Source organism: Protobothrops mucrosquamatus, unplaced genomic scaffold (assembly GCF_001527695.2).
Source record: "Protobothrops mucrosquamatus isolate PMUCROS unplaced genomic scaffold, P.Mucros_1.0 scaffold1616, whole genome shotgun sequence".
NCBI classification, from domain to species: domain Eukaryota; kingdom Metazoa; phylum Chordata; class Lepidosauria; order Squamata; family Viperidae; genus Protobothrops; species Protobothrops mucrosquamatus.
In genome coordinates, this window is record NW_015387777.1 from 92,870 (window position 1) to 100,887 (window position 8,018).

The window sequence follows — 8,018 nt, forward strand, 5'->3', positions numbered from 1 at the left end:
TCATATATGGGAAGGCTCCATCCATCATTTCAGGATCCATCCATCATTTAAAACATGAAATTTTAAGACCTTGAATAGGAAAATATATTTCATCTGAACAATGGATGATATATAGCAGGGATGTCAAACTCGCAATGTCATGTGACGTGTCATGACATGTCGTGACTTTTTTTCCATTGCCAGCAATGGGGTGGATGCGGTTTCGCCATGACGCATCCAGCCAACGGGCTGGCAGTTTGACACCCCTGATATATAGCAAGCAGGATTTTATGGAGCTAAGATGATTTTAGAATGTACAAACTGTGGAAAACTTTAATGAAAAACATAGTAATCAAAACTGATAATAACATTCCAAGACTGGAAAATTCAATTTTTCCTCTCTGTTTTTAATACCTGTTTTACATTGTACCTAGAGCCTAGTCCTTGCAACAAAAATGCAATAGGTTCTGTCTGAGAAAATGGAAGGCTAGTTGTAGTGTTGCATCAGTAACGTGTGCAAATATTTTGAAGCTTTAGGGGTACTTTGATGGTTCCCAGGTATAAACAGTCATCTCTAGTCTGAATGTATATTATATTTAGTACTTAGCCCTAATATATAATCCTTATTATGCAACAAGAAGCTGATAATGATATTTGCAAAATTGTCCTACTTTTCTGTCATAATCCTGAAGAACATTTTTCATCTTTCAACATTCATCAAACAAAAGCAGCTTCTCTGGTTTTATAGGAAGCAATGAAGTACTCATTAACAATATACTAAGCAAACGAAACGGAATACATTTCTTCCCTGTTGCCCTATAGCTAGCACTTTAAATCGAACTGTGTTCAAGATTTTAAAGATGCACTTTCTGCCTCGGATTACAAAAACATGCTTTTTGTGTTGTACAAATCCAATTGCACCATGCAGAATATTTCAGAACGTAGTAAGTAGCAGCACTTTTTCCCCGAATATTGATCTATATTGGATCAAGAAACCCAGCATTCCTGCACCACATTTTCAAAATGTAAGGGCTCTCCTATAGTGTACCCCATTGATTGAATAGGTATCTCAGAGCAGTTGGCTTTAGCTTTCCATTCCATGTCGGATGTTCAGATATGCTGCTAAACTTAACCAAATAGCTGTGTTTCTGGGAATGGAATCTCAGACCGAAACAAGGTGCCTGAAGGAATGCCTGTTTGAGATGGGAAACACTGGACCTCTTGTGTTAGAGCACTTTGGCACTGACAGGGCTGTAGCTTTCTTCGGCTATTATCCAAACACAGCAGCACTTCATGTAGGCCCTATATGGGGAACAGCACCAAAATCCCTCACTTTCTATGCACATCCACTTTCTGTGCACTTTCAGCAATAATGTTTCTGCCATCCCTGGAATAAGTGGGACAGGATTGCAGGGTGGGGGATAACTATGTGTCACAAAACTGTGTTGGAATGTAGCATTCACTCAGTTAATGTGACACACTGAAGTGGCTTATCAGTTCTAGCATCACAGCACATAAAAGGCACTACTTGAAGCTTTACTGCCCTCTGCCGTAGCTTGTGACTCTTGCAGCTTCCAATAATTTGCACCTTGAAAAGCTACTGACTTTATTATTCTTTTTTTTTCATAGTCTCAAAGACAGTTTCATACACAAAAATGTTCCAAAATGAGATACATTGCAAACTGAACTTGAGGGACATAACTAAGCAAGTCAAATCTTCAGAATAAATGAGTGTTGGTATTTACACTCTGAAATCCTGGTCTAAGTCCAGCTGAAGACATGGACAACAATTCTTCCCTGCTCCTGCCCTCGCATTAGCAAATTCCCAAAGTCCAATTGTTCTTAATGACATTTGAATAGTGGAGTGTTTATTTCCACACTGAAGCTGGTGCAGCAAGATCTGCACTAAATACTAAACCTCTTCTGTATTATTTCCATGTAACAAACAAAAAGAAAAACAAAAATAAGTAGGTGAATTACATCTGTGATCCTAAACAAATAGATTTCCTTTAAATAGCTGGAACTCATTTCCAGGTGACTGTCCAAGAATGTGGTCTGAAGAGAAGAACAAAAAATAATCCCGATATTCATCCAGACTGTGGAGTTCTGAAGTCATATAGCTCAATCTCAGTCATATTTTACTTCTTCCCACTATGTTTATCATCTTCAACCTTCCGTCCCACCTTACAAAAAACATTTTTAAAAAGCCTCATTTATATATTACATCCTATGAATTTTATGGTTGGATTGTTGTTTAAACTAATTTTTATGTCAATCAATAATTATTTCTATAGATTAATAACTATAATGCACATAATAAGAAACATGTATTTTTGTATTGGGGTGGTGGCTGGTCAATTTGCTTTTTTATAAATAATGTATATAAGAGTAGATCTTTTTTAATGTATTTGTTGTTGTGCTCACTAACTCTGTATAGTGTACATATGTTATGTCCTCATTAAAGAGGGTTTGGATCCCAGAATTCTTATCTGAGCTATAGAGAAAACATACTGCCAGGTGTGAAACTCATAGTAGTAGGGGCTGTTTCTAAAACTTGGTGTCCAGTTGCAAGAGCCTTGATGAGAGAAGACTACATCTGCAGTTACAAACATTTGGCTTAAGTTATTTTATATGACCTGCTTATTAACCCAAACATGATGGAAGTCAGCTTGAATCTTCTGGCTGATTTCTGATATTGATGAAGAATAACAGAATATATACAATTTAGCTGCATTGCCTTATGTAACTGTTGTCCCGCAGAAGCATCGTGTGATGGATGCTTCTCAGACCAGAAGAGGGGGTGAGATGGGGAAACTTGAGGTAGAGACAAAGTAAATCCACCTTAATTATGCTTGGTGTAAATAGAACTGGGGAATTGTTTTAGTGAGTTTTCAAGATTAATGTTGAGCCCTGCAAGATAAGCAAACTCTGAAAACAACAGCTTCAGTTTTTGGAAAAATCTTTATTAGTAGGATGAAGTAAAGAATCTTGAAAGTCTGAAAATTATAAGGGAGGAGCAAAATAAATGTTACAGCCCAATGGCTTAATTTCCAAGGGACCATTCTTGTGGCATGCTAGGTTCTCCTAAAAGGTTACTAGTTACTTATTAGTCCCTGTTGCCAACTGACAATTTGTTTAACCTCTTCAGGTCATTCTCAATGTGAGGCAACATTAACTGTCTTTTATGTATTTTAATATTTATTTATTTTCTTTAACTTAGACTGGAGCTAGAGATCAGGTTCCAATGTTTGTTTGCAACCAGACAAAGATTGGTTGTTTGGGATATCTGTACTGATTAAGGGCCAAAAGGTCCACTGTTATCAGCAGAATGACTGGGTAGAAATGGAAGAGAAAATAAAATAAAATGAAGGGTTGCACTGGCTGATGCAAACAATCATGCAGAATCTCAAGGGCTTTTTCTCCTTTCTTTTCTTTTCCAAACCCACAGAGGTTTCAGAAGGGGTAGCCTATCTGCCCTTCTAGTGTGCAAACAGTAAGCAAGTTGTGCTGCCTAGCTCAACGTAGATTAAACATCAGTATCTCAGTCTCTGTGTGCATTGCACAATATGCTTAAACGGATGAATTAAAGATTTAATGGCATAGTATATAGCTTGGTTAGCATTAACCTTGGGCTTTTGGTTTCTGTGACTTGAGTGTTCTGCAAATCCAGCCAATTGGTTCAGAGTAGTGTTCAATACCCTGAAAAATAGTTAATTCAATAACCAGATACAGCATTTGGTATGAATACGACTTATGTGTCATAAGATATACAACACAGAAATGTACTTCTGAAGAAAAAGGACAAAACCTTTCTTTAGGTCTTTCCCCCAGAGATGATGCAGGCATGACATCTCTGTATCCCTGTATCCCTGTTCCTTTTGTCTCTGTGTTCCAAGTTACAAAGCAATGAGAGAACTTGTCTGAAAGAGCCTATTTCTAGAACAGTTTTAAATTACATGTAGAAATTAGATCTATATTTGGAAATGAAACAAATCTTTTAAAACAATAATAAAGAAAACGTGAAACCTTCTCCTGTATCTTTGTGTCTGTGATTGAAAATCCAAGATTTGAGAGCCCATGTCTCTGAAGTAGGACTTTCATTTTTGGAAGCTACTGCTGAAGATTGAAGCCAAAATGTCATTTTTTGATCCTCTTTATGCTCTGATTAATTTCTACTTTCATTAAATTGCATCGGAATATACAAAGATATAATCTATCTTGTCTAGAATTCTAAAGATTCAAAATTGCTAGACATCAGTCCAGGAGCCCTTTTATTTCTGTTCTTGAGTGCCTTAGATTCTATGATATACAGGCACTATGGGATCAATATGACTACTAGCCTTGGCATATTATTTAGCAGCAACCATTAAGTGAAGAGGATTTCTCACAAGTAATGTTTTTCTCTCTGCCATGGAAAGTCTATTTCAGGGAACGATAGTCAGTGTGAACAAATTTATAGCTCAGGTAAAATCCCAAAAGTTGAAGTATTAGCAAAAGCTAGTAAGCTTTCCTTGATGCTTAAGAACTAGTGTTCATATGAGATGAGTGACGAATAGTGTGCAACTTTGAAAAATTTATACCACCGTTGGCTACTACATGATCATAATGCTGCATTCTGAAATGCGATCATCACATATTTAGGTAAAGGCCAGAGGTGTTAACTTAAAAACCAGATCATGAGATAATTGCTAAGTCCAGTGCAAAAAAAAACAAAACAAAACACCTCTGAAGTGTTATTTTACCTATAATATTTGGTTTCATGTCAAGGATGTTTGGCTCTATAAAAGCACTTTGCAGTTTGATAGCGCTTTATTCTTTTGATGTATCTGGCACAACTTTGAAAGCAAAACGCAAATGATTTGTTTGAGGGTGTGTGTGTGCGTGAGTGGGTGCGTTTTGTTTTGCTCTGAACGTCTCACAATGAGGATGATCTACCAAAATGAATAAAAATAATGACAGGGAAAGATGGCCAGGCAAATGTAGCAGGGTGATTTGAATTAAGAACCTTTAATCTAGTCTTATCTTTATTCTCCCCAATTAACAAAAATCAATGGATGGAGATTGCTCAAAATTGGTGAGAGTGACTTAGCAAGTGAATCCCCTATATATCAAGAGGTGGTTGGTGCTTTCACCTGAAGGTTATTATGGGATAGGAGCCAACTTGGGTGGATGTAACAACAAATCCTGCTTTGCAGAACCAAAGCTTGATCTCTGTGAGGGCTGTATTACAACTGCTTTATCTGCCTGAAAATATGCACAAACAAAATCAAAGGGAACATCTCATCTTGGAATTCTCACAAGACAGAATGAAACCCTGGTTCATAACCAGTTCACCTGGTTAACTAGTCTAGCATGAAAACCTCATATAACTCGTATCTTAATAAGAATTAGATAATATCAGTCTTGCATTGTGCTGTAATATTCTTAGGAATAAAATAACACTCCATGTCCACAAAGTCTATAACTAGGTTCTACAACCATGCATTATGGTGCTGATTTATGATACATTATATACCCATGCTGACATGACCGGATATGCTTTCTGAACCAAATGAAAATGGGTACCTCCAGCCAAGGCCACTTTTATAAAAAGTGGTGTGTTTGGAAGTCTGAGACATAGGAAGCTGCCTTCCTCTGAAATCAGATAATTAATTTCTCTGTCTAAACGGACTGGCAGAAGCTCCCCCCAAAAAATATAATCAGGAGATTCTCCCGCCCCATTATCCAACCTGGGATTGTTCTTGGATTCTGAGGCTGAGCTAGGGCATTCAGATGAGGGAATATTTGTAATTTATTCTCACCACAGCTATTGTTTCCTGCATATACCGGCGTATATCCCCATCTCCCATCCTTAGCTTGCAGTTATTATGAACACACTTCCATGTGTCAAGTTTCAAGCAGTCTTTCATGAACTCCTTGGTCTCACACAAAAGGTTGCAGAGAGAGACAATAGCTATACTTGTCCTATGCAACACACCTCTTATTTATAAAATGTGGTTCCAAAAACTATGTTTCAGTGGTTAAAGGAGAATACATAAAACATCAAATAAACAAGGAGAAACAGGGAGGAGGAGGAGGAGGAGGAGGAGGAGGAGGAAAAATATCCACAATCACAAGGATCTTTCTGTTACTCTTAAGCACAGCTTCTTCAAATGCAGTGAAGGGCCCAACTTTTCTACAAAAATAATCTGAGCTCATGCACTAAGCATGCACCAAGAACATTCTTCCATTTCACTTTAATTTTATTCAGAGTAACTGAATAAAATTAAATAGTCATACTGTAAAGTAATGTAAAGAATTCATCATTTGAGCAGCCTTTCTTCTCTAAAATTACCTGTAGAAGCTATGTAGGACCTCATAAATTTTCTTTTTTAAAAAAAACGGTGTCTGTACCCCAAGTTGGTCAATTTGCTAAGAGGAAAAAAGAACAAAGAACATTTGGACAAGCTTAGAAGACAATGGGGAATAAATGGTAAATGGGTATTTTCTGATTGGTTTTGCCTTCCAAAGCAACACTTTTGTAAATTAGTCATTCCATAGCAGTTATTTCCGGAAAACACAACCACTTCTCAAGAGATATGCACTTCCCTAAATGTATCCCTGAAACCTGCCTAAAGTAGCTCAGTTCCTGTGTAGGCATCAAAGAAAATAAAGTTTTTCAAAAGAGCTGACAATCAGCAACTATTTGCTAACTCTATCTTTGCAGGAACAAGCTCAGTAATCTTGGCATCTTCTTCTCTTTGGAAATCTGGCCCTAAAAATAGATTGATGAAATATTCATTTATCTGACATGTAGGTGGCACCAATGCTCCATTTCAGTTCCAGCAGAAATGCTTTGTTGTCATCATTTCTTTCATTAATCACTTCACACACAATGATACAAGAAGTCTCTTCTGAGGAATTATTGCATAAATAAGACTGTTATAGGGAGATATGCTTCATCGGGTATTTTGAAGGGTTTGATTATTTTTATTTTATTTTATTTTGTGGTTGGGAGCATCCTTTAAATGCTGTGTTTGATGGCCAAAGAGTGTAGGAAAGCAAGGCTTTAACACCTTGCAAAATGCAAATGGACAATTTTGTGCAGTTCCACGATTTTCTGAGGGAGATTGATTTTAGATGATGATGGTGATGATCGGTTTAGGTATGCTTTGACTTATTTGTCCTTTATTTTGTTTCTCACTAAATTTCCAGTAGGAAATTGTGTCACCACTGGTTTTCTGTGGCATGTTGCCAAATTTCATTGACAAAAAAGAGGATACAATGTTGAACAGGTTTTCTACCTCTGCTTTTAAGATAAGCATCAACGCTTTGAATGGGACATCATTACAAATAAGCAGCTAAATTACTTTGCTTAAGAAGAGAGCGAATATAATATATCATGAAGTAGTTGACTGGAAGGACCAGGTTGAAGTCACCACTGAGCCACAGATTTCACTGAATAGCAGACCAGAAACACTTTCTCAACCTAACCCTTTTTTTTCTTCCCAATATTTTCGCACAAGCATTGGGTCCCCTTTTTTTGAAGGGGGGGGGAATCAACTGAGTATTAATCCATTGGTTGTGACAAGAATTGACTGACCAGTTTGTCACCTGAGCCTGGCATCGTGGGCTGAGAGAGGGGGACCAATGACCCTCTCTGGTTTTCATGCCTAAGGCAGGACTAGAACTCACAGTCTCCTGGTTTCTAGCCGGTTGCTCTCATCACTAGACCAAACTGTCTCTCACAAGCTAACCTATACCACTCTGACTGCAAAGAATAAAGACAGAGTATAATTTACCTTTTGCAAGGAAATAAGAGTTTTGTTTTTATTTCATGCTTGTGAGTATTTGGCCAAAATGCTGGACTAAGATGGGCCTTGATATAGTAGGGCTGGCCTTATGTTTATAAATGTAATAATAATAATAATAATAATAATAATAATAATAATAATAATAATAATAATAATAATAATAATAATAATAATAAGAAGAAGAAGAAGAAGAAGAAGAAGAAGAAGAAGAAGAAGAAGAAGAAGAAGAAGAAGAAGAAGAAGAAG